Here is a 26,151-nt window from a genome sequence, read left to right as displayed (position 1 = left end):
GCTGTCCCTTATCAAAAGAAAACATCTTTAAATCAGCCTGCATGAATAGCTTCTCTGTGGCTGCACCACAGATTTGAAGAGAGAGATGGGGCCTCATTTGGGAAAGCACAGCAACACTTAATTCTGTCTTATTAACAAGCATTGCCGCTACACGGGTTTGCTTGAACCTTTGATAAAAAAAGTGATCTGATCTGAAACTACCCAGCTTACAATCTCTGAGGTAGTTGTTACTAAATACATGTGCTGTGTGCCTTTACTTTTGTAAAAAACTGGTATCGGGAAAAGTTTCTTAATATTTCTTTTGATTAGCATGCAAGAAAATGTGATCATTACCTATGGAATTTCCCGCCAGCGTGGAGCTTGAATTCACAACCTTGAGATTCAGTGTTCAAGAGTCACAGAAGAGGTCGGCCTGGTCTTCAGTTTGCCAACGATAAGCTCCGGCAGTGCTCCTCTGTAAAGCAGATTGTTCGGATCGGTTATGTGGGACGGCACTTCGATACTAAGATCGTTTGCAGCACACGCATGGTTTCCCCCCTTCACGCAAAAAACATAGACGAAGGAAGCTCTCTTGTCTTGGGCTGCTGAATTCCGGATTTAAAGCGCTCTGGGTGCCAGCTAAGTCTCTAACAAGCACACTATAAAGACAGGAATTACACTTTGCTCACGTCACGCATGGAATGGCGAGGCTACTTGTTCCAATATTATCTAGTCTCACCTCATATGGTGCCGATTCCTGGTTTTCATTTAAGAAAGAGCACTGCAAACACCGTAAACAGTGCAAAACGTGTGATGAAAGAAGTCTTTTCCCCCCTTTGTCTAACGCAGAACACAGCGGAGTCATGCCGAGGGTTGTGAGATCAAGATTTCAGCGGAGCACTGTCGTCTACGTCTTTAGCTACATGAGTTGGACATCCTCTTGTACACGGAAAGCAGATTGAGATCCTCTCACATGAAAAGTGCCAGATAAAAGCCATTTCTCATCCTTTCTCTTAGTGGTGGAGCTATCGCATGTAAATGATGGAACTTGCAAGGCGAGCAGGCTCAGTGCACACCGAACGCAGATGTCTCAGAGCAGTTGAGACGTCTCCAAGTGGCTGTCAAAGGACAGCACTTTGCCGGCGCCGTGGCTTAGTTGGCTAAAGCGCCTGTCTAGTAAACAGGAGATCCTGGGTCCGATTCCCAGCGGTGCCTTTCTTCCTGTCTTACTGTACAGAATTTATCCTTACGGGCAAATCCCATGCCTTTTAATTCAGGTGAATGCAAGTGTTCGTTTCCTTTCTGGAACAACTTGTTTTGAAAGAAATCTATACAGCTTGCGAAAGATGAAAAACAAATCTTGCTCATCAGTGAAGAAGAGGTACTCCCAGCAGGCCAGCTAATACCAGCAAAGTTTTTTTTTTCACCCTAACCCAGAGAATGGAGAAAAGCGAGGCGCCTGTGGCTCTGCAGTGTAATCAGTTCGCGAGTTCCGCGGTTAGCTGAAAGAGTGGTAAATGGAGCTCGCCCCAGCCCGTCCTTATTCTTTTAAAGAGGATAAAAAATTAACTTTGCCGCCATTACTACCAGCTTTAAAAGACTGCCATGGGCACGGAAAAAAACACACTACAGATGACTTTTCTGGAACCGAAGCAGAGATTCCTTTACGAACCAACTGATAAAGCTCAGCCAGTGAATACTGTTAACAGAATGTGAAAGCACGATCAACTTTGTAACTGCAACCACAGGAAAAACAGCAAGAAGCAGGCTCCATTCCCCATTTAAATCTGTCGTGCGAGGCATGCTTTTTGAACGCATGAAGTAAATCCCACGATCGCTTTTGAACTTGGACAAAGTACTTCCAAAGGAGCGCTATGCGCAAAGATTTAACAAGCTCAACCCCCGCCAACGATTCGGTGTGAAGAAGCAGAACATTCAAGTTTCACAGACAGAAGCAGCACGCCAGCATTAAAACGGAGGGCACACTACGATTTGCATTGACACAAAAGTGATCTGGGCAGATGTTGTTCCCTGCATAACGCAAAAAGTGGCAAAGCGCTTTTGGGTTGAGAGGACGCAAGAAGGTTTTTGTTTTGTGCCTTGATGTCAAGCTGAGAAAGTATCTTTAAACACTTTGCTTAGTTTCTCGAGAGACAACCAAAAAGCAGCTCCCTCCCTTTCGTCTGAAGTCAGCTGAAAGGGGGTCTCGACAGAAGCACCTAGCAGCGGTGGGATTCGAACCCACACCCCCGAAAAGACTGGAGCCTTAATACAGCGCCTTAGACCGCTCGGCCACACTAACCACTGTGCACTGTCTCTTTGTCTCATTACTTGCCCGGAGGAATCCAGGTGGGTTTTGCTCTTGTTGCCCGACTTAGTGGCGTTATGACCGTGGAACCGACTGCACCTGCTTTTTCTGAGATGCTTCCCCTCTCATGGCGAGATCTCGACTTCTTTAACACCTCTGGATAAAGATCTTCTGTGGAGCAGGTTTCAGACCTCTGCGTACAGCACCCTTGATGTCATTTGATTTTTACAGCAGCCGCATCCGGAAAGTTGAGTCTTTTACGTTTTATTTGAACAACAAAACTACATACAATACAAACAAGAGCACATATAACGTATCAAGAAAATCGTCAGGGGCACATGCTATAATACAATTACACTTTATGAATAACGATTACACAAGGTAAATAAAGATAAGGTCCGCACAGCTTGTTCTTACATTTCGAAAGAGTCCGTAAATACCCCTTTACGTCTATTTTGAACTATTCAAACGTAGGACTCTTCCCAGACCATTTCACTTTATACCACATTCCTAAACAAGGATGCATCTCCTGTTTTAGAACTATTTTGGGCGGTATGGCTTATACAACACACCCACAGTATTCTAATGGTGGACGGCAGATCTGTGCTATAGTTCAGTCGAATACGAAGGATCCAGCAATCGTACTGGATTTGACTGGGATTCTGAAATGTCGCTTGCAAAAGTATTCGGGTTTGCTTGGACCTTTGATAAAAAAAAGTGATCTGATCTGAAACTTTGTTTTGTGCCAGCTTACAATCTCTGAGGTAGTTGTCACTAAACTCGGACGTGATGTGGCACACATGTGCCGTGTGCCTTTACTTTTGTAAAAAGCTGGTATCGGGAAAAGTTTTCTTAATATTTCTTTTGATTAGCATGCAAGAAAATGTGATCATTACCTATGGAATTTCCCGCCAGCGTGGAGCTTGAATTCACAACCTTGAGATTCAGTGTTCAAGAGTCACAGAAGAGGTCGGCCTGGTCTTCAGTTTGCCAACGATAAGCTCCGGCAGTGCTCCTCTGTAAAGCAGATTGTTCGGATCGGTTATGTGGGACGGCACTTCGATACTAAGATCGTTTGCAGCACACGCATGGTTTCCCCCCTTCACTCAAAAAACATAGACGAAGGAAGCTCTCTTGTCTTGGGCTGCTGAATTCCGGATTTAAAGCACTCTGGGTGCCAGCTAAGTCTCTAACAAGCACACTATAAAGACAGGAATTACACTTTGCTCACGTCACGCATGGAATGGCGAGGCTACTTGTTCCAATATTATCTAGTCTCACCTCATATGGTGGCGATTCCTGGTTTTCATTTAAGAAAGAGCACTGCAAACACCGTAAACAGTGCAAAACGTGTGATGAAAGAAGTCTTTTCTCCCCTTTGTCTAAAGCAGAACACAGCGGAGTCATGCCGAGGGTTCTGAGATCAAGATTTCAGCGAAGCACTGTCGTCTACGTCTTTAGCTACATGAGTTGGACATCCTCTTGTACACGGAAAGCAGATTGAGATCCTCTCACATGAAAAGTGCCAGATAAAAGCCATTTCTCATCCTTTATCTTAGTGCTGGAGCTATCGCATGTAAATGAGGCAACTTGCAAGGCGAGCAGGCTCGGTGCACACCGAACGCAGATGTCTCAGAGCAGTTGAGATGTGTCCAAGTGGCTGTCAAAGGACAGCACTTTGCCGGCGCCGTGGCTTAGTTGGCTAAAGTGCCTGTCTAGTAAACAAGAGATCCTGGGTCCGATTCCCAGCGGTGCCTTTCTTCCTGTCTTACTGTACAGAATTTATCCTTATGGGCAAATCCCATGCCTTTTAATTCAGGTGAATGCAAGTGTTCGTTTCCTTTCTGGAACAACTTGTTTTGAAAGAAATCTATACAACTTGCGAAAGATGAAACACAAATCTTGCTGATCAGTGAAGAAGAGGTACTCCCAGCAGGCCAGCTAATACCAGCAAATTTTTTTTTTTCACCCTAACCCAGAGAATGGAGAAAAGCGAGGCGCCTGGGGCTCTGCAGTGTAATCAGTTCGCGAGTTCGGTGGTTAGCTGAAAGAGTGGTAGATGGAGCTCGCCCCAGCCCGTCCTTATTCTTTTAAAGAGGATAAAAAATTAACTTTGCCGCCATTACTACCAGCTTTAAAAGACTGCCATGGGCACGGAAAAAAACACACTACAGATGACTTTTCTGGAACCGAAGCAGAGATTCCTTTACGAACCAACTGATAAAGCTCAGCCAGTGAATACTGTTAACAGAATGTGAAAGCACGATCAACTTTGTAACTGCAACCACAGGAAAAACAGCAAGAAGCAGGCTCCATTCCCCATTTAAATCTGTCGTGCGAGGCATGCTTTTTGAACGCATGAAGTAAATCCCACGATCGCTTTTGAACTTGGACAAAGTACTTCCAAAGGAGCGCTATGCGCAAAGATTTAACAAGCTCAACCCCCGCCAACGATTCGGTGTGAAGAAGCAGAACATTCATATTTCACAGACAGAAGCAGCACGCCAGCACAGCCAACATTAAAACGGAGGGCACACTACGATTTGCATTGACACAAAAGTGATCTGGGCAGACGTCGTTCCCTGCATAACGCAAAAAGTGGCAAAGCGCTTTTGGGTTGAGAGGACGCAAGAAGGTTTTTGTTTTGTGCCTTGATGTCAAGCTGAGAAAGTATCTTTAAACACTTTGCTTAGTTTCTCGAGAGACTGCCAAAAAGCAGTTCCCTCCCTTTCGTCTGAAGTCAGCTGAAAGGGGGTCGCGACAGAAGCACCTAGCAGCGGTGGGATTCGAACCCACGCCCCCGAAGAGACTGGAGCCTTAATCCAGTGCCTTAGACCGCTCGGCCACGCTACCCGCTGTGCGCTGTCTCTTTGTCTCATTACTTGCTCGGAGGAGGTCGGGTGGGTTTTGCTCTTGTCACCCGACTTAGTGGCGTTATGACCGTGGAACCGACTGCACCTGCTTTTTCTGAGATGCTTCCCCTCTCATGGTGAGATCTCGACTTCTTTAACACCTCTGGATAAAGATCTTCTGTGGAGCAGGTTTCAGACCTCTGCGTACAGCACCCTTGATGTCATTTTATTTTTACAGCAGCCGCATCCGGAAAGTTGTGTCTTTTACGTTTTATTTGAACAACAAAACTACATACAATACAAACAAGAGCACATATAACGTATGAAGAAAATCATCAGGGGCACATGCTATAATACAATTACACTTTATGAAAAACGATTACACAAGGTAAATAAAGATAAGGTCCGCACAGCTTGTTCTTACATTTCGAAAGAGTCCGTAAATACCCCTTTACGTCTATTTTGAACTGTTCAAACGTAGGACTCTTCCCAGACCATTTCACTTTATACCACATTCCTAAACGAGGATGCATCTCCTGTTTTAGAACTATTTTGGCCATGTGGCTTATACAACACACCCACAGTATTCTAATGGTGGACTGCAGATCTGTGCTATACTTCAGTCGAATTCGAAGGATCCAGCAATCATACTGGATTTGACTGGGATTCTGAAATGTCTCTTGCAAAAGTATTTGGGTTTGCTTGAACCTTTAATAAAATAGTGATCTGAAACTACCCAGCTTACAATCTCTGAGGTTCTTGTGGCAAAGCACAGTCATACCTGACCTGTCTGGAATGACTACTGAGAGTCTTTATCCAGAAGCGACGGCACCACTCCCAGTAGAATGAGAGAGAAATACAGCATGACATGGGGAGTCATGGGGCTCCCACAGTTTATTTTTCCTCATGTTACTGATTTTTTCACTAACATTTTGACCTTTTCACAATCAGACCTTTTTTCACATTTAATAAAATCTTTTAACCAGCAAACCAGTTTTATCGGTTTGTGAGGTTTGTGAATGCGTGCAGTAAGTCCTTATTGAACTAGGACAAAATATTCCTGATGGAGTGCTGTGCGCAAACATTGAATAAACTCGACCTTTGCAGATGATTCGGCATGAAGAAGCAGAAGATTAATTTTTCACAGACAAGCAGCACACCAGTACAACCAATATTAAAATTGAATTGACAGCTCACAAACATTTGCACTGACTCAAAGGTGATCTCAACGGACGTTGTTCCCTGCATAACGCTGAAAGAGCTAAAGAACATTTCTGTTGAGAAGACAAAAACACGCTTCTTTGTGCTATGATGATACAATGACAAAATTTGTCTTTAAACACCTTGCTCAGCCTCTCACGAGACTGTCAAAAATTGCTCCCACTGATTGTATTTCAAATCAGAGGAAGCGGGGTATTGGGAAATGTTTTCAACTAGCAATAACTGCGCCTCTGCTAAACCTCATAGGCGACAATACTGCCACTGCGCAAAGCTGACGGTTGCCAGGCAACCATGGGGCTCCTATGGAAATTGCGATTAATCATCTCATGATATGCCATTGCTGTAACGCTTCACATTTGTCTTCCCCTTATAGCTTTAGGTTTACATAGGTTTAACTATTTCATAGTTTACATCCTTTGGATACATAGGGCATTCTGAGAAAACCACTGCGCATTTTCAGCAGTAGATGACAGAGCCTTGATGATGATGACAGAGCAAAGATATAAGATAACAGAGCAATGTTCTCGGATTTTGCACAAACAAATCCTAACTTCCTGAAAGTATTACAGCACATCTGCGTCTGACTTTCCGTAGCTTCAGGATGACTGACACGACTGGACAAACACAATCTGTGGCATTTAGCACGAATAGCATGAATAGTCTAGCAGGCATTGTGTTGTCTCACTGCAATACAATACCACTGCGGTTCGTGACTCTCTAGGAAACAGTCCACCTGGCCCTGAAACCCATTCGAACGTCTAGCGACAGTATTGAACAATATCATGATTCCTTCGCAATATGTGGAATCATCACAAATGCTGGAGAAAGCTTCCGATATCAGTGGCATTATCGTATGATGTTCTGAGGGGCTCTGTGGTGTGCGCGTTGATGGTGTAGTGTCGGGCATAGCTGTCTTCCAAGCAGTTGACCCGGGGTCAGTTCAAGCCCAATGCATCAACAGCCTTTTCAAATGCTGTTAAAACTGTTAGGAAGCTAGTCACCTATACATTTTTGAAAGCACAGCCAGTCTGAATTTGGGAGAATCATACAGGTGATTCTGAGTGATGTCTGCATCCACGCAATTTGATAAATGCTAAATGGAGAGGGGATTCTGTGTTAATTGTGCTCCTCCTGGGAGAGGTCAAGATGAGAAGTTCACGAGGCTGGTGGTAAATATCCTGTCCAGGAATATCGGGGCTGTAGGGGGTCAGATCTATAGATGTAGTAAACACATTAGTGGAGACGGTGTGTCTGCTCCCTGTGTGAGAGCCGAGCAGGAAGAATAATCTGTGGTCTGGGAAGAAGAGACCCTCGTTGCGGTGTTCCTCACAGGAGAGAATGAACAAAAAAATTTTCAGGGACGCTGATTTTTCTCTTTGGGGGAATTAAAAGCACGTGTAGCGAGTGATCTCGTGGCGCAACGGTAGCGCGTCTGATTCCAGATCAGAAGGTTGCGTGTTCAAATCACGTCGAGGTCAGCTGATGGGTTTGCAGGTGTTGCTGGTGCCAAACCCGGAAATTACACCATGCTGTTCAGTATTATTTGTACACCACATAGGTAATCTGAACGAAATAACAGAACAGTACAGACCACGCAGTCAGGAGCTTATGCAGCGTTTCATCTTGAACACGACAAGAGAAAAGGCACACTGCACGTCCGCGAAACATCACGTCTGACTTTAGAGAAAGTGACATCAGAGAATGGAAGTTTCAGACCGCTTTTTTGTTACAGGTTCAAGCAAACCTGAAAGTTAGGGAGTGTTTGGTCACTTTTGTATGAAAAAGTGTCTGAAGCCTGTAATTATAATTTGCCCTTTTTTAATTGTGGTTGAAATCCACTCCCATGTACCAAGACCTTACAGTATATTCATGTTTACTTAAATAACTAACTATTGGACTATTGGACATTAGTTGGTGTTTTTTTTGTAACGATTTGCTATTTCATGCAGGAAAGAAAGGAACCCAGACCCAACGTTTGCTTTCAGGTGCGGTTCATTTACATAACGGACATCTATTTCTGAGGAGCCTGATTTAAATCACACAACCCCGGTAGAAGTCAAATCGACAATCTTATAAACCGAAATCAGACGCGTTATCCATTAAACCACTAGCCCGCCACGTAACTGAATTGCACCATGGTGAGTTCAGCGCCGCTACTAGTAATACCCCACCCCCATCTTAAATTTCTACGTGAGAAACGTGTTTTCTACATTTTTATCAGTTTTTAAAAATCATCACTTTTAAGCAGACAAAGCCTTTATGTGGATTGATTTAGAATTCCAAGAAAAAAGGAATTTTGTTCCACAACGGCGTGAAATGATCACGTCTTTCACTCTACTTCTCTCTAGTAGTAAAGCAGATCTTGCTAGGTGAGCATTTGCTCCGGTAAGTTAGGTCACTTTTCATGTTAACTCACTTCTTCTAAACACAACATTTCCTGGTGCATGTTTTCTCCATGAAAAAAGACATTTTCCCTTACATGATTTCTCGTTTTGTTTCATCAAAGAGTACAGAAAGAAGAAAGAAAGAAAGGAAAAGTGTCGTAAATGAACTTTGTCGCCCTTGGGAGATGTCAAGCGCATTGGACATGAAAAGTGCACAATAAAAGCCATTTCTCTTCGTGTCGGGGCTCCTATTGAATGTAAAGGAGGGAACGTGCTCAGCCAGCCGACTCAGCGCTTACTGAACGCAGGTGTCTCAGAGCGGTGTGTCCAAGTGGCAGTAAAAGAGGAGAATTCTGCCGGCGCCGTGGCTTAGTTGGTTAAAGTACTTGTCTAGTTAACGGGAAATCCTGGCTCCAAATCCTAGCAGTCCATCGCCTGTGTTGCACTGGACACCCTGTAGATCATCAAAAGCATATTGAGCTCCTTGGTAATGAAATTGCCGGATAAAAGCCATTTCACATCCTTTCTCAACATGCTCAGCGAGCAGGCTCACCGCACACCGAACGAAGATGTGACAGAGCGGTGTGTGCAATTGGCTGTAAAAGGATACTGCTTCGCCGTCGTTGTGGCTTAGTTGGTTAAAGCTCCTGTCTAATAAACAGGAAATCCTGGGTTCAAATCCCAACGGTGCTTTTCTTCCTGTCTTCTCGCACCGTTTATTGGTATAGACAACATGCTTCTGCATTATGTTTAAAAGAAGTGTTCATTTCATTTTGGCACAGCTTATTTTTCAAGAAATCCACACATTGCGGAAGATAAAGTGCTCATCTTTCTTATCAATGCAAAAGAATTACTGCCAGCTGGCAAGAAAATGACAACGATTTGTTTTTACTTTAGCCAAAAATCTGTGAATGTAGAAAAAATACGACATGTGTTAGTTTCTATGCCACACTCAGGGTGTCCTTCAGTTAAACACAACGTTGGTAGATCAAACGCACGCAGAGACACACTTCGAATTAATCCGATCTAAACATTACCTTCTCTAAATGTGATTGAGTTTCTTTCCACGTCCTTAGCCATCTTGATGTTTGCAGAGATTTTCAACTTTTGACACGAGTCAAACTACGAGTAAATAGTTGAGTACCTAAGTCAATATCACCGGGAATGTGAAAATAAATGTAAACATCAATATTTCTGCTGTCTCCTGAGAAACACAAGTATAGAGTCAAAACACAATAAATAATGCTAAAAAATTATTCAGTTAACACCCAGATGTGACAAAACACATTTAAGACTTACATCCCCTTTAAATATGCATTTCCTTAATATCAGTTCTCTTCCCTCCCCAGGACACTTGCAAATTCACTATAGCATATTAAAAGCTGTGTGTAAGTCTTACATGTGTTCTGTCACATCTGGGTGTTAAATTAATAGATGTGTTGTGTTATTTAATATGATTTGACTCCACGCTTGTGTTTCTCGGGAGACAGCAGAAATATTGGGGATTTGCGGCTACAGAAAATAATGTGAACTTTACAGGCAAAAGTAAGGTTACGTTAAAGAAACAAAAACTAATTGTCACCCTTTTTAACGTGATTTTTTAAGACATTTGTTCGGAATAGTATATCTTCTCGTGTCTGTGGCTGTTATCCTACAATAACGGTGGTGAAATAGCAGGAATGTGCGGAAAGAATCGGAGATTGAACAGAAGACTCATCCAGTCGATAGTAAGGTTGTGTAGGACCGCACACACTACGATGTCAGTGTTGAGTAGCGTGGTTTAAAAGCTTCTTCACGAACCAGGAAGGAGTAGAAACCTAAAGTCTTCTGATCCGTAATCAGACACGTTATCTATTGTGCCATTGGCGTTTGCATCGCGTTCCCATACAGCACCACATTCAGTTCAGAGCCGCTACTATTCATCTGTTTTGTACGTGTGTCTAGTTACTACGTCTTTCATTATGTCTGGTTTAAAATAATATATCTTTAAAACAGACAAAGAGTTTATGAGTCTCCCTGAAATTCACACACGAAGAATAAAAGATATCGCGTTTAAAAAGAATACAGAGATGCCGGCGATAGAAAACGGAGCGTCTTAAGTGCGCGCTATCACTGAACTAAACTCCCGATCGGTAAGTTTGTCGGCGGCTTTTTAATTGTGTTAGGAAGAGCAAACAGTCCACAGTGTACATTTTAAAGGTCTAAGCAAAACAGTCAGACGTGAGGATTATTCAGAACAGGAGCCTCTACTTCTTTGTATACTGAGCTTTCAGGTGAACGTCAAAATGAAAGACAAATTCGCAATTTTCCCTTTTTGATTAAGGAACAAGAAAACACCATCCTTCGAGCTGGATTCAAACCAGGGACATAAGAAATGCCCGCTGTTTTTGTTTACAGTCTTAAGATCTAGTAACTGAGCTATCGAGAGGTCGAAAAGTAAACGCTTTGTCACACGTGTAGCCCAATGTAGTTTAGTGTTCCTCTTTATTTAAATCCCAGTTCGACATCAAAATACTCACTCCCATAGTCTCGTTCAGAAGAAGAAATGGACCAGGCTTCCACTGTATAAACGTCCAGAGTTCTTAACGTAAAACGTTTGAAGGGACATCAGTGCAGGCGGAAATTGACCCTTTTTCTAGTAGTATCAGGATCATATAAAACCTTTCTTTTGGATTGAGAAGAGGATCATGGAGACACTCAAAACATCCCTGTCTTTGCTTCTTTCAAGGACGAATGGAGTATTGAGCTGCAAGCATCGGTTCAAATCAAAACTCTCTGCTACTGCAGTTGCTTGTTTGAGAGTTTCTTCAAATCTTTCAACTGAACGTTGATATCAAGGGATATTGACAGTAATATCATACGGGTTTTGGTTTTCTTTTGATCGAAAATTGTATTAAAATACAAGCCTCTTTCACATTTGTATAATACTTTCCCTTGCATCCTCAGATAAAAATTCTAAATACCACAAAGTTACAATATATGGAATAGCATTTATTTTAAAATGTATTTTAAAATTTGCATTTAATTAGAGCTATATTTAGAGCTTAGTAAAGATAACATTGCTAATATTGATGGAGTAGAAATGTAAGATGAATTGATAGCTTTTTCTGAGCTAAAAAGTCCTACAACGCCTCCTGTAACAGGTAAGGACTCATAGCAAGACATTGCTATTGCATTGCGCATTTTGCAGATACGACCAGTTTCTGCTTCTGGTGAGTGCATTTTTTCCAAACTGAAATTAACAAGAACATTTTCAAGATGCGCCATGTCCCTAAATCGTTCATCAGGACTACTATTAATATCAGGTGAAAGCAGTACAAAGCATAAATTTAACCTATTAAGAGACTATATCTGTCAGCTACTGCTGTAAGCCATGTTCAGCCAACGCTAGAAATATTACTACTCTACTACAGTAGATAAAGATAGCAAGTCCGACTTAGAAACGGATCACAAGTCGAAGACATAAACCGACAAGGATGGGACACGCGTGCAGAGCACAAGGGATTAGCAATCCATCGCCTTAACCACTCGGCCACCTCGTCACGAAAGCCATCTACACTTGGGCATGATTTTGGTCGGCGACCAGGCTCAGCGCACATCGGCCTCAGATGTCTCAGAGCGGTGTGTCCAAGCGGCTGTATAAGAATAGGTAATAGGTTTATTCCATGCTGAAAAAAAGAAGAAAGAGAACACAACGTTTCGGCCGTGGAGCCTTCTTCAGGTGTGAGAGAGACAGGGCAGTAGGCAAAGGTAAAGTAGCGGGAGAACAAAGGTTTGAGGGTGGGTATCCACCTATATAAGAATAGTGTTCTGCCGGCGCTGTGGTAAAGCTGGTTAAAACACCTGTTTCATAAAGAGGAGATGCTGGATCCGAATTGCAGCGGTACCTTTTTTTCCTGTCTTGTTTTACAGAACATGTAAAACAACATGTAGAACAACATTACCGGGAATTTCCAATAATTACGGACATTGGCAACTTCCAAGCAGTTAGTATTCACCCATGGAATTATAGGTTCCAGTGGGTGGCGGGAATGCTCCCGTTGCATCTTCAGCTAAAGTAATTTAAAATACATAGCAAAATTGTTTGAGAACTTGACAAGCAAAAACGACAGATCGCCGAAGTTGTATTTTAATATTTTCGTATATTTACTTTAATTTGAATATAAATGTTAACATAAACGCTGTTCAATATAATGTAATTTTGTTGTACTTTTAAAATATTTTAGCTGAGGATGCGAGGGGGGCTATTACACCTTGCCAAACATCTAAATAACTGTAAAAGAGGCTGGCATTTTAATAAAACGGGCGATCAAAAGAAAGCTACAAATAGTACGGTATTATGCTCAATATCCCTCGATACTGAAGGTCAGATGAAGAACTTGAAGAAACTCTCAAAGAATCAACGGCAATAGCAGAGGATGTTGATTTTGAACCAACGTTTGCACATCAATTATCCAGCAGTCTTTGCTTGACAGACTTCCTCAAGATATTTGGTGTTCTATGTAGAAAATCGAAAATTAAAAGTGCTAATGTGCCAAGAGGGGTGGTCCGAGGCAAAGACTGCGGTAGAGGAAGAATAATCTCTGCACGATAAGGCGTGTCTAATACTCGGCCCCTGAAAGGCATCATATTCGTTGAACTGCCTCCCAGCTGTGACTCTTGCACGAATTTCGCGGTACGTGTGTACGAGCTTATAATTCAGGAATATCAATGGTCAGACGTTTATGGTGGGTTTGTGTTTTGTATTATTTAGTGAATGGAAAAAAAAACATTTTCAAAACTACAGCTCGAATGAAATAATAAAAAAAGTTTATTTGCCTGTTTGTTGTAACAGCTGTGCCAAAAATATTCATCTACATCAGAATAGTACCTGAACGGGACTGGACCGTATTGGATTTTAGGAAATTTATTTTTGCACATCTTCGCCTACGATCAGGAATACCTTCCTGTTTTCAGCGTGTTTATTGTTTCTACCTGTGATCTCGGAAAGAAAGACCCACTACCTGTGAAATAGGTAAAACCGAAATATTCCGGGAATTTGCTATGGTTTGAGAGGAGTGTATGAAGGTATTAAAGGAGAGAAGAGACGCGCATTCCGCAGGGGGAGCACAAAACCATGAACCCCGCCTGTGTCTTTTCTTATATAACCGCTGAGCCCGGACACAGCGTCTCCAGCCAGTGAAATACAGGATAAACCGCAAGGAAAACAATGTTTCTTTTAATAAGTCTTCTTCTGGTTTTCTATTTCGGTCTTTCACATTTGAATGCATACTTTGCAGTTAATCTTTCCTCGATTACAGGCAGCCCAAACAGTTCTTAAGGCAGACATCGAAGCCTATTTGACTTTCTGCTAATCACATAAGTGTTCAAGAAGTATTTCCCTGCCCATCATGTGCCCCCAAGCCGGTTTCTCCGTTTTCCTCTTCCTGTCGTTGTCAGCGAGCACAAGAAGACAGGAAAAACGCAAGGCAGGGAAAAGACAGTAGCTGTCAGAGTGGGATTTGAACCCACGCCTCTATTCAGAGACCAAAACACCCAATCAATGGAAAAACATGCCCTTAAAATCTGGCGCATTAGACCACTCGGCCATTCTGACAAGCTACTGAAATTGGTGTGTTGGAAGCACAAGTCATTCACAAAACTGAGAAATGGTTTGCTGGAGAAGCGCCAAGTTGCCTGTTGTAGCCTAAACGGATCGAGGAAATCAAATTTTCGGATCGATTCAGAGTGTGCTTTACAGCCTTCGTGTAATATTTTGATCTGCTAGGGTGCAGTCGTCTTCACAATCTGGATTATCTCATAAAGAGCGACGTCAGTGTAAAACAGCTATCATTTTTAAGAACAGACGTTGTATTGCATATTAATAATTGATTTATTTTCCTGATTACAATACAGTATACTTTCCTGATTGCAATGTATTGTGAAGCATAAAAGCCAGCTGCATCAATCTCTATTACGCGTCATTTATGAAGGCGTTTCAAATAGCAGCCAGTGCAGTATTAACGCTTTTGGAGCATGTATTACATTGTAAACAATCTTATTTAAATAAGTTTAAATTCGCACACTGTTATTTAAACAGCGCAAACCAGTCTGACCTCTTTCAACTTTCTGTGCCCGCTGAGTAGATCTTAAAGCAGCTGCAGCCAGAGTAGCCGTAATGGCAACACAGTGCTTAGAGTTCGGCTATTCTTATTTCTTCTGCAGAACCACCGGCATCGGAATATACTGATACGCATAAGAAGCGCTTTCGGTTTCTGATCGTTTTTATTGAGCGCTGCTCTAAACTTTACATTTGCTCGTACTTGTTTTTCCCATGAAAAAAGACATTTCTCTCATTACATGATTTCACTTTTTTTCTTTTCAACAAGTAGAAAGAAATAAAATATAATTTCGTATAAGAGACACAGGTTGGATGGTTGGTGGTCTAAGGCGTTGCGTTTAGGTTGCAGCTTTTCCTGGAGACTTTTGTTTAAACCCCACTTCTGACAACGTAGAAACGATAAAATCCCTAGGTAGAAAGCATCTCGCATTTCGCGTGTTCAATGTTAATTGTCTCAGTGGTTGCCTCAGTGAATGATGGATCTTCTCTCTTGCAGGGTGACGGAAACTTCTTCAGAGAGGGAGTCTCTGGAGTTTACAGCCAGTGCAGTTTCTCCTGGAGACATATGTTCAAATCACACTTCTGATGAAAAGCTTTTCTCGTTAGAGTAGAAACGATAGAAGCCTTAAGTGGGGAAAAAAATCACGGCACGGCTTTTCTTCGTCAAGAGCCGAGACAACAGAAACAGACTTCAAACTGACATGAATTACTTCATGAGCGTTTATGACCGTCTTTAAAAAGCTGAGAGCAGGCGAAAACGTCATTGGAAATGTCTGCTGACTGTAAACAGAGCTCACGCTCAGCTGCGAATAAGCGCTCCTCTTTAGTACAGTGCTGAGTGCCTACGCTTGCTGCGCGGGAGACCGGGGTACTTTTCTGTGACAGGGCGCTGGTTTATTTTTTTAACAACCTGACTCCACTTAGAAGTGTGTACTGTGTACTAACTTTCGAACTACTTAGTGCGGTAGAATATGGAGATCATCTCTAGCTCTGAGCTCAACTGCAACAAGAAGTCGTGCTGAACAAAGTCAGAGCCCAGCTGAACGTGTGCTCAGTGTGGTGCTCAGGACACGGGAGCATTGTTGTGGTTCTAATTAGCACGAACTGCAGGGGCTCTGAATCAGAACGTTTCAATTTATCTGTTCAGTAAATTAAAATGCAGGACACGTTAAAATCGGATTATGACTATATAACCGAATGTCCCTCACAGTTTAAAAGATACCAGTAAGGACACACAATTACTAATGCGATACTTATTGGAAATAGTCCCAAAACAAGCACGTATCGCAGCTGGTAGACCCCTGTAATAATTTTGCAGTGACAGAACACTTTGAAGATTTGCAATCTATTTAAATATGAATTTTCTAAATTTCAGTTCTCTTCACTCCCTGGCATAACTGAACTCTCACCTTCACATACTAAAGGCATTACATGCATTAGCTGTGATAATGCTTCTAAGAAGCACAGAATGACATTTAGTTTTGTTCCTCATTTCCCCCAAGAAAAAAAAAGGAGTCAATTTCCGCCTGGAATGATTGATGCCCCATCAAACATGTTTTAATATCCCCGGAAGTTTATACGGTAGAATCCTGGTTTGTGGTTTAAATTCAAGGTAAAAAAGACTAAGGAAACGAGTTGGAAACAATGTCGATCTGGGATTTTACTCATCTGGAACATTTCACTACATTGGGCAGTATGTGTCAGAGTGCAGCTCCTGGTATCCCTTCGATAGCTCAGTTGGTAAAGTAGGGAACTGTAATGGAAACACTTGGGAATCCTTAGGTCGCTGGTTTGACTCCAGCTTGAAGGAAGGTGCCTTTTGTGTATTGTAATCAAAGAGTTAAAATAGTGAATCTGTTTAATTCAGTCGTTGATCAAAAGCTCAATAAACGACGAAGCAGAGGCTCCTGTTCCAAATTCAGCTCCCATCTGATTGTCTTGTTTTGGCCAAGATCTGATCTATGAATTAAGGGACTTCTCTGTCTGCTTTGTAATTCAAAAATACATTTTGTAATGCAAATGTCAAGTTTTTTGTAGATATAAAGGTGTTCTCTGTTTTCAAAGGATAGCTACTTAATTGGCTTTATGATTTGGTATTGATTTTGTATCGTTGTATTATTAACTTTGTGCTTTCTGTGTTTTTATCGTATTGTGGACTTATTTTTTAAACAAATGCTTATAGAGGCAGACATGGCACACATCTGTTTATACCAGTGGTGAATTGTACATTTTTATTAAGTACAATCTACTGTGCACTTTTGGGAGTATAACAGGTTCGATATAAAGTGGCAAAAATATAAAAGGGGAAAATACCCCAGACTGCGTGTAAAGCCCTTGTTGTGGCTGTTGTTTTATTTTTAGATAAAAATGGCGTACTGTGCACGAAATTTTGCAGAAACACAATCTGATATTTTAATAACTATTATTTTAATATTTTGATAAGTATGAGGCCCCGGATCCAAATCTTCGGTTCTGATTTTTTAAACATGATATCTTCCCTTCCTCTTGATGTGAGCAATTCTATTTTTTCACGTTGCGATCCAAAGAGCCTCAGACGCACAGTCTAACAGTAACCAAACCAGAATGGATTCTGCTGGGAGCCGGACTGAGCTCATTCTCACTCCCTGTGCTGAAAACAGAATTATCTCTTCCCCGAACATCGTCTACAGATCACTTGTGTGCTTTTAACCTTCTCCCAGCTACAGGCGAGACTGAAGCTGGAGATGTGAAGGCACCCGCTGGTGCATCTTCTCCAAATTTCACAATTGCAACAGACTTCTCTTTTTTTAAAAAAGTAGATATAGCCCTGAAAAAAGCATTAGCTTTATCAGTTTTTACATTAATCGATTTTGAAACAAATATTCTATTTTTATTGCAATTTACATAATAATAATTATTATTATTATCGCTTACACTTATATAGCGCTTTTCTGGACACTCCACTCATAGCGCTTTACAGGTAATGGGGAATCCCACTACTGCCACCAATGTGCAGCCCCACCTGGATGATGCAACAGCAGCCATACTGTGCCAAAATGCTCACTACACATCAACAATCAGTGGGGAGGAGAGCAGAGTAATGAAGCCAGTTCATAGATGGGGATTATTAGGAGGTCATGACTGGTAAGGGCCAATGGAAAATTGGGCCAGGATGCCGGGGTTACACCCCTACTCTTTCAAGAGACGACCTGGGATTTTTAAAGGCCAGAGAGAGTCAGGACCTCAGTTTTACTTCTCAGCCAACGGACGGCACCTGTTTACAGTTTAATGTCCCCGTCATTATACTGGGGCATGAGGACCCACATGGACCGCAGGGTGAGCGCCCAGCGACAGAAACCAGATGGTACCGTGTGTCGGGCTTGGCTGCGAGCAGGACAATGACGTCACGGGGACAAAGTAGAAAAAATCAAAACAGTTCTGTAAAAGACCTGTGTCAGCTGTCGGTTAGCAGTCTGGACTCTAAATCCATCGATCTGATTTCAAATCTCTCTAACACCTGAGCTGCGGCTTCTTTCGAGTAGTTATTCAGGAGAATACTATGTTTGATTGTATAGATGAAACGTTTAATATATTCAGGTGGGTAGCTACTTCAGCATGCCTATCTGCAAAGAAACAAGTAATGTTTGTATATAAATGAATGTCTCTGACAACTTAATGTTAGTTTTTAATTTAGTTTTAGTTTTACGATGTAGGTCAGGCGTTGACATATGCACAAACACACGAAATGTCTCACTCCTGATTCAGCTCATGCTTCATACGAGTGAAGCGATTCCTCCTGCTTCTCGTACAACCATATCAGAACAGAAGCCCGTGTCACCCAGCTCTGATTCAAGAGCGACTCACATCTTGACAGGGTGCCCCTTTGGTCAGAAAAAATAGTTGTCAGAAAATGTGAGAAAAGGAAAGTTATGTACAGTAAGCTTTCACACACAGCTCTCACACACAGCATTAGAGATTGGAATCTGATTGTAAAAAAAAAACTGCCCGTCTTCCCGGCATTTAACGGTGCTGTTGCTTTTATTTTACATATTGTTAGCATTTTAATGAATTGTTAAAAGATTTATACACAAATCGCTAAATACAAAACGTAAAAAAACCAACTGTAAGCAATTGACCATTCATATTCCTGAATTTTAAATCCCTGTGTTTATCTGTGTCCAAGTGCCTGGTGCAGCTATTTTGTAAGCATACCTCAAGGAGGGCTTTACACGCAGTCTGGGGTATTTTCTCCTTTTACATTTTTGCGATTTTATATCGAACCTGGTATACTCCCAAAAGTGCACAGTAGCTTGTACTGTGTGCCCTGTTTGCCTTTGTAAGCGTTTGTTTAAAAAATAACTTCACAATACGATAAAAACAGAGAAAGCACAAACTTAATAATATAACGATTCAAAATCAAAACCAAATCATAAAGTCAATTAAGTACCTAACTTTTGAAAACAGACAACACTTTATCTATAAAAAACTTGACATTTGTATCTATTTTTGAATTACAAAGCAGACAGAGCAGTCCCTGAACTTAAAGACCAGATTTGTTAAAATCCCTTGTACCAATTTAGATTGATCTTGATCAGAACACGACCATCAGACGTGAGGGGAATTCGGAACAGGAGCCTCTGCTTCGTCATTTATTGAGCTTCTGATCAACGTCTGAGTGAAAGTTATTTATTGTCTTTGATTAAAGTACGCAAAAGGCACCTGCGTACACCTTTTACCTCATAAATTCATCGTACATTTATATCCCATCAATATAAACAATGTTATCTTTACCTAGCACAAAATGTAGCTCTAAATAAATGCAAATTTTAAAAAACATTTAAAAATTAATGCTATTCCATATATTGTAACTTTGTGGTATTTAGAATTTTTATCTGAGGATGCAGGGGAAAGTATTATACAACTGTGAAAGAGGCTCGAATTTTAATACAATTTCGATCAAAAGAAAACCAAAATCCATAAGATTTTACCGTCAATATCCCTCGATATTGACGTTCAGTTGAAAGATTTGAAGAAACTCTCAAAGAAGCAACTGCAGTTGGAGAGATTGGATTTGAACCGATGTTCGCAGCTCAATAATCCATTCGTCCTCGAAAGAAGCAAAGGTTAGTATGTTTTGAGTATCACCATGATCCTCTTCTCAATCCAAACGAAAGGTTTTATGTGATCCTGATCCCACTAGAAAAAGAGTCAATTTCCTCCTGCACTGATATCCCTTCAAATGTTTTATAAGAACTCTGGACGTTTATACAGTAGAAGCCTGGTCCATTTCTTCTACTAAACGAGACTATGGGAGTGAGTATTTTGATGTCGAACTGGGATTTAAATAAAGAGGAACACTACACTACACTACACTTGGGCTACGCGTGTGACAAAACGTTTATTTTCTGACCCCTCGATAGCTCAGTTGCTAGCTCTTAAGACTGTAGAAAAAGCAGCGAGTATTTCTTATGTCCCAGGTCTGAATCCAGTTTGAAGGATGGTGTTTTCTTGTTCCTTAATCAAAAAGTGAAAATTGCTAATTTGTCTTTCACTTTGACATTCACCCGAAAACTCAGTATACAAAGAAGAGGCTCCTGTTCTGAATAATCCTCACGTCTGATTGTTTTGCTTAGACCTTTAAAATGTACACTGTGGACTGTTTGCTCTTCCTAACACAATTAAAAAGCCGCCGACAAACTTACTGATCGGGAGTTTAGTTCAGTGATAGCGCGCACTTAAGACGCTCCGTTTTCTATCGCCGGCATCTCTGTATTCTTTTTAAACGCGATATCTTTTATTCTTCGTGTGTGAATTTCAGGGAGACTCATAAACCCTTTGTCTGTTTTAAAGATACATTATTTTAAACCAGACATAATGAAAGACGTAGTAATAAGACACACGTACAAAACACATGAATAGTAGCGGCTCTGAACTGAATGTGGTGCTGTATGGGAACGCGATGCAAACGCCAATGGCACAATGGATAACGTGTCTGATTACGAATCAGAAGACTTTAGGTTTCTACTCCTTTCTGGTTCGTGAAGAAGATTTAAACCACACTACTCAACACTGACATCGACGTGTGTGAGGTCCTACACAACCTTACTATCGACTAGATGAGTCTTCTGTTCTATCTCCGATTCTTTCTGCACATTCCTGCTATTTCACCACCGTTATTGTAGGACAACAGCCACAGACACGAGAAGATATACTATTCCGAACAAATGTCTTAAATAATCAAGTTGAAAAGGGTGACAATAAGTTTTTGTTTCTTTAACGTAACCTTACTTTTGCCTGTAAAGTTCACATTATTTTCTGTAGCCGCAAATCCTCAATATTTCTGCTGTCTCCCGAGAAACACAAGCGTGGAGTCAAATCATATTACAGTACACAGCTGATAGTAATTTAAGTAGGGAGCTGCGTCAGCATGCGTGGGCATGCTGCAAAGGGAAAAGTATAGGTTTATTCCATGCTGAAAAGAGAAGGAAACACAATGTTTCAGCTGTGGAGCCTTCTTTGATCGTGACTCGAAATAAACCTTTACCTTTACTTGTTCGTTTGATGTTAATTTATCTCCATCAAATACCTGAGTATCTAAACTCGACAGTTGCTTTCAGTAGCTAAAGACACTGCTCCAAATAAGGCTTGAACTCACAACTTCAGCATGACTCCGCTGTGCACTGCTGTATAAGTACCGCGCGCTGACCGATTGCGCCACTGGAGCTGTGCGAGATGTGCTCCTCATACAGACTGACGCTGCAGAAACAAAGGGTGAAAACGGTTTCGGTTGTGGATCCATCTCCTCATGGGGAAAAGCAACAGTAAAATAGCAAGGAAAATACAAGAAAAGAAACTGAAAGAATTGTGCTAACAGCAAAGAGGGACGGAGGGAGGTGGTCTGACAAGTAAATCAACCCGGCGGATTATTTGTAGCGACATTTTTGAGTCAATCAGCACACGGATTTCTCTTCATGTGCCTTAAGCTGTGCAGTTTGTATTTTCGATGTCGATAGGTTTCTTCAGAAGTCCAGTAAATTGACAATAATGGAGAACTAGCTGACGCACCCCGTCGTGAAGACCCTCTGTAAGGTGATTGCACGTTTCATTTTCAAGTCGCCTCCTTTACACGCAATTGCAGCCCCGACACTGAGAGAAAGCATGAGAAATGGCTTCAATTTCAATGTGAATCGCAGTACAGGCTCGATGGCTTCACATCTTCCATCGATCACATAAAATTGCAGTAAAGCGCTTTAAATATGACTCTGAAGTACTGGGAAAGATGATTATTTTGAGCGTGCCTCCCAGGGTCTGCTACGAGGCTGAAGTTGGCTTCTTATTCGCCAGCTTCTTCGCGTTTTTCGTTCCACCTTAAATGCTGCTGCTGTGATGTTATGTCGCCTTTCGCCTGTAGATGGCTCTCTTCGATCAGTACTAATACGGCTGGAATACTGCAGACATCCTCAGTGAAAGGAAATATCCAAATAAATAGCGACTGTTCAAATCATATTTTTGTATGCAATATATTTCAGAAAATCGCAAACCAATTTTGAAAACTCACCATAACACGGACTTACACTGGGAAAAGGTGATTGTACTTTCTGCTTATTGCTACGGCCTTCCCCCCCAATTATGAAAATGTCTCACAGTTCTGACACCGACGTGTGAAAGACAATGTAACAGACTATCAAAATCCTGAAGTACAAAACATTTTAATGCACCAGTTTTTTTAAATATGACCCTCTGATCTTGGCATGTCAGAATACATTGGGAAAAAGTATGGCACGAATTGCACGAATTGCAATGGCACACATTGTTGAGAATATCACTGACCTTGCCGATATTTGCAGGGGATACGAATATTTTGTACATGTTGAACTACAACACGTAAAAATTGAGCTCCTTAGTCAATATCACCGGGAATGTCCAATAATGACGAACGTCAGTAGCTCCAAGGAAACTTAGAATCGCACATGGAGTTTTATCTTTGAATGGAGGGTGGGAGAATTCATTTATACTCTCGTTGCTCATTAGCTAAATTATTTTAAAAATATGACACAGATTTGTTCGAGAAACTTGTAATCGCCTTAAAGAGAGTCTTCTTGAAGATGTGCACCAGCTAGCTCTCCACTGTCAATTGACAGGACTTTAGAAGAAACTGTTCTCATACAACCAACATACAAATTACACATCTTAAGTCACATGAAGAGAAATCCTTGTACTAAATAACATAAAACTGTCGCTGTAAATTATCACCAAGCTGTTTTATGTGTCTGACCACCTCTTTCCTACTTTGCAGAGAGCACAATTCTTTCTGTTTCTTCATCGCTATTTTACTGTCTCTTTCCCCCACGTGGAGATGGATCCACAGCAGAAACTTTTGATCCGTTCCTGTTACTCTGTCCGATTGAAAGAGCTGTATTAAAGGCACTCCCATCTCTGCAGGAAAGTTATTGCTGCTCTCAACACAATATACTGCAGCCAAATGTGATAGCGATACTGTCACTGCCTGTGGGCCACGTGTTCCTGTTGTCAGCCTATTATGTCATGTCCATCCACACCCAGAAACATTACTGCTGTAGCACAAGAGTTATACAGGCGCAGTCAATAGAGCATGAATCTCTTAATCTCAGAACTGTGGGTTCAGCCCCCACATTGGGTCCCTCTGTGTCAATTTGATCCCCCCAATCCTCCTAGCAGGACCTGATGGCGTAACAGTGATACCCAGTGCCTTATATGACCTTTACGTAATTCAGCTTTCTTTCCACTTGATTCAGATTTTGATCTGAAATCATCGGCCAAACAAGAGTTTGTCTAAATCGAGGGAGATCTGCTCACAAGCAAGTATTAAACACTTCAGCATTTACTGTTCGAATACCACATATTGTCAAAACACTGCCGCTTCTTTAGCTAATAAGTAATGGTTTTTGAGCACGCATTGTATTGTTAATGCTTATATTAAAAAAGCATAAATTCACATAATGGAATTTGGACTGAACAAAGTAGTCCAGCCCCTTTACAACATTACATACCCACTGATTAAAGCTTAAAACTACAGCAGCAGGAGTAACAATAATGGCAACAACATGTTTGGAGTTCGGCATTTCATTTATTCTGCGGAAACATCGTATCGGAATGAACTGCCCGAGATAAAAGAGTAATTGCGGCTTCAGATCGTTTTTACAGAGCATTGCGTTGTTCTGTTCATGCTGACAACACGCTTTAAATTTGTCGTTTACTGCAAGCGTTGTTTTTTCTGAAATTCCTCGCATTTGAGCCAGCACTAAAATATTTCATTCCCGTCGCTGAATACATCGTGGAAACGGTATTTGCAACAGAATGCTGTCACACATGAAACCTTTTTGTTATTCGGTTCTGAAGTTTGAAAATGAAAATAAAACGGGGATCACTTCATAGACTTGAAAGAAGTCCAAGCAGCATAAAAACCCGCGAATTCTCACAAAGGCTGCACCTTTCTTCTGCTGCTTTTATAAATCAGCCTTAAACATTTGAATGCATACCTTACTGCTGCTAATCACATTCACGTGTTTACGAAGCTTTTTTCTGTCCGTTATGTTTTTTCTAAGTAGTTTCTCCGTTTTCCTCGTACTGTGATTGTCAGCGAGCACAACAAGACTGAAACAGTGTAAAGGCAGGTAAAAAAGACAGGGTAAAACGCCTGACTGTCGGGAGTGGGATTTGAACCCGTGCCTCTATTTGGAGAGCGAAACACAAAGCTTAAAAGACACGAATCTGTGAATTTGCTGTTTTAAAACGCTCGACTATCCTGAAGAAATGGGTGCTGATTGCACCAGTTGCATCCGATTTTCCGTAACTTTAGGACGATTGATACGACTGGACGAACAAAATTTGTGGCGTTTAGCATGACATGGAAAACGGTACCGGAGCATTCGGGTCCGGACTACCAGACTCAGAAACAGTTTTTACCCCCGCACTATCAAACTATTAAACTCCCAGCCTCTCTCACTCTCACCTATGATCTGAACCTCACAGTGCCTTCTTTCTTACCAAAAACCCAAACACACATTGAAAATCTACCTCTACCATACATGTCAAAAGCTCACTCCCCATAATTTCTATCCCTTTATTTCATTCTTTTGATGCATGTTTTTGCACATAACCTGTTACCTTTTTGTTGTTTTGCACACTGCCTGTTGTTGTTTTTTGCACATCGGCTGTTGTCTCTGTCTTTCTTTTGTAATACAATTGTATTGTTGTTGTGTTGTTGTGTTTTTTTCTTTGTACTACTTATGTCCGAGAGCTAGCTAAATAGCATTTCGTTATACCATATACCTGTGTATAAGTATAATGACAATAAACTTGAACTTGAACTTGACATAGTCTTGCAGGCAGTATATACGCATGCTGACGCAGCTACCCACCTGAACTATTATTTTATCGTTTACTCGTTTAAAAAAACACGGTCTTCTCGTTCCTAAGTCAGATTTTTAGTGCTTTCGAACGTTACTTCCAACCTGGACTGACAGCTCACCCGATCTGTTTGTGATCAGACCATGGAGTGGGGGGCTGTACCAAGCGCACGTTCCTTCCCAATGCTGAGGTGATCATTCGGAAGATGGGTGTGAAGAGAAACAAGCTTTGTCGACTAAAAAACAAGGCAGGATATGCAAGAATACTAATCACTGGCGACAGTTACGCTCTCTTACTATTCAGACTCCTACATTGCGAGTTTTTTGAAGACTTTGAAACTAAAGGAAAACAAATGAAACAGGCACAGGTGGGGTTTGAACCCACGATTTTCGGTTTACGAGACCGACGCCTTACCACTTGGCCACCGCGCCTTCAAACAACATAGGAATAATGTTGTTCAAATTATTTTTTTTCTGAATCTGGTTTACATCGCCTGGAGGCAGCAACAACAATAAAAGGGATACTTAACAAGGAGATACGCTGTAGCAGTGCGACTCCAACAGATGCTCCTGAAGAGACTGGAGGTTTAAGCCAGCTCCTTAGAGCGCTTGGCCGCGTTACTCTCAACAGCGGCTCTTCAGCTCTTGTTGTTTGACCCAGTGGTTTTATAACGCGTGGAAACGACCGCAACTTCTTTTTCTGAGATGCTTTCTCTCACGTGGTGAAATCTCGACCTCTTTGGCATCTCTGGCTATAGTTCTTCAGTAAAGCAGGCTTTCACACCTCTGCTTATAGTACCCTTGAAGTCATTTTATTTTTACAGGAAGACGCATTCCCTAACGATCTCTCCTGTTTTAGAAATGCTTCATAAGGCGTGTTTGATTCAACGGACAAACAGTATACTAATTGTACAATGCAGATCTATGGGGCATTCGTACT

General features: G+C 41.5%; 4 non-coding genes across 4 annotated transcripts; 1 reads left to right on the top strand and 3 right to left on the bottom strand.

Moving 5' to 3' along the window:
• Nucleotides 1-5,058: 5,058 nt before the first annotated feature.
• On the bottom strand, nt 5,059-5,140 carry trnal-aag (transfer RNA leucine (anticodon AAG)). Its single transcript has one exon. It is a non-coding gene; the product is annotated as a tRNA-Leu (tRNA).
• A 1,351-nt stretch (nt 5,141-6,491) lies between these two features.
• LOC148813044 (U4 spliceosomal RNA) lies at nt 6,492-6,633 on the bottom strand. The gene has a single exon (XR_016086282.1). It is a non-coding gene; the product is annotated as a U4 spliceosomal RNA (small nuclear RNA).
• Nucleotides 6,634-7,766: 1,133 nt separating this feature from the next.
• On the top strand, nt 7,767-7,838 carry trnaw-cca (transfer RNA tryptophan (anticodon CCA)). The gene has a single exon. It is a non-coding gene; the product is annotated as a tRNA-Trp (tRNA).
• A 17,733-nt stretch (nt 7,839-25,571) lies between these two features.
• On the bottom strand, nt 25,572-25,643 carry trnat-cgu (transfer RNA threonine (anticodon CGU)). Its single transcript has one exon. It is a non-coding gene; the product is annotated as a tRNA-Thr (tRNA).
• Nucleotides 25,644-26,151: the final 508 nt, after the last annotated feature.

The sequence above is a fragment of the Atractosteus spatula genome (genome assembly GCF_055471065.1).
Source record: "Atractosteus spatula isolate fAtrSpa1 chromosome 10 unlocalized genomic scaffold, fAtrSpa1.hap1 SUPER_10_unloc_11, whole genome shotgun sequence".
Lineage (NCBI taxonomy): Eukaryota > Metazoa > Chordata > Actinopteri > Semionotiformes > Lepisosteidae > Atractosteus > Atractosteus spatula.
Note: the sequence above shows the minus strand (reverse complement) of the source record. Positions and strands in the feature narration are given on the sequence as shown.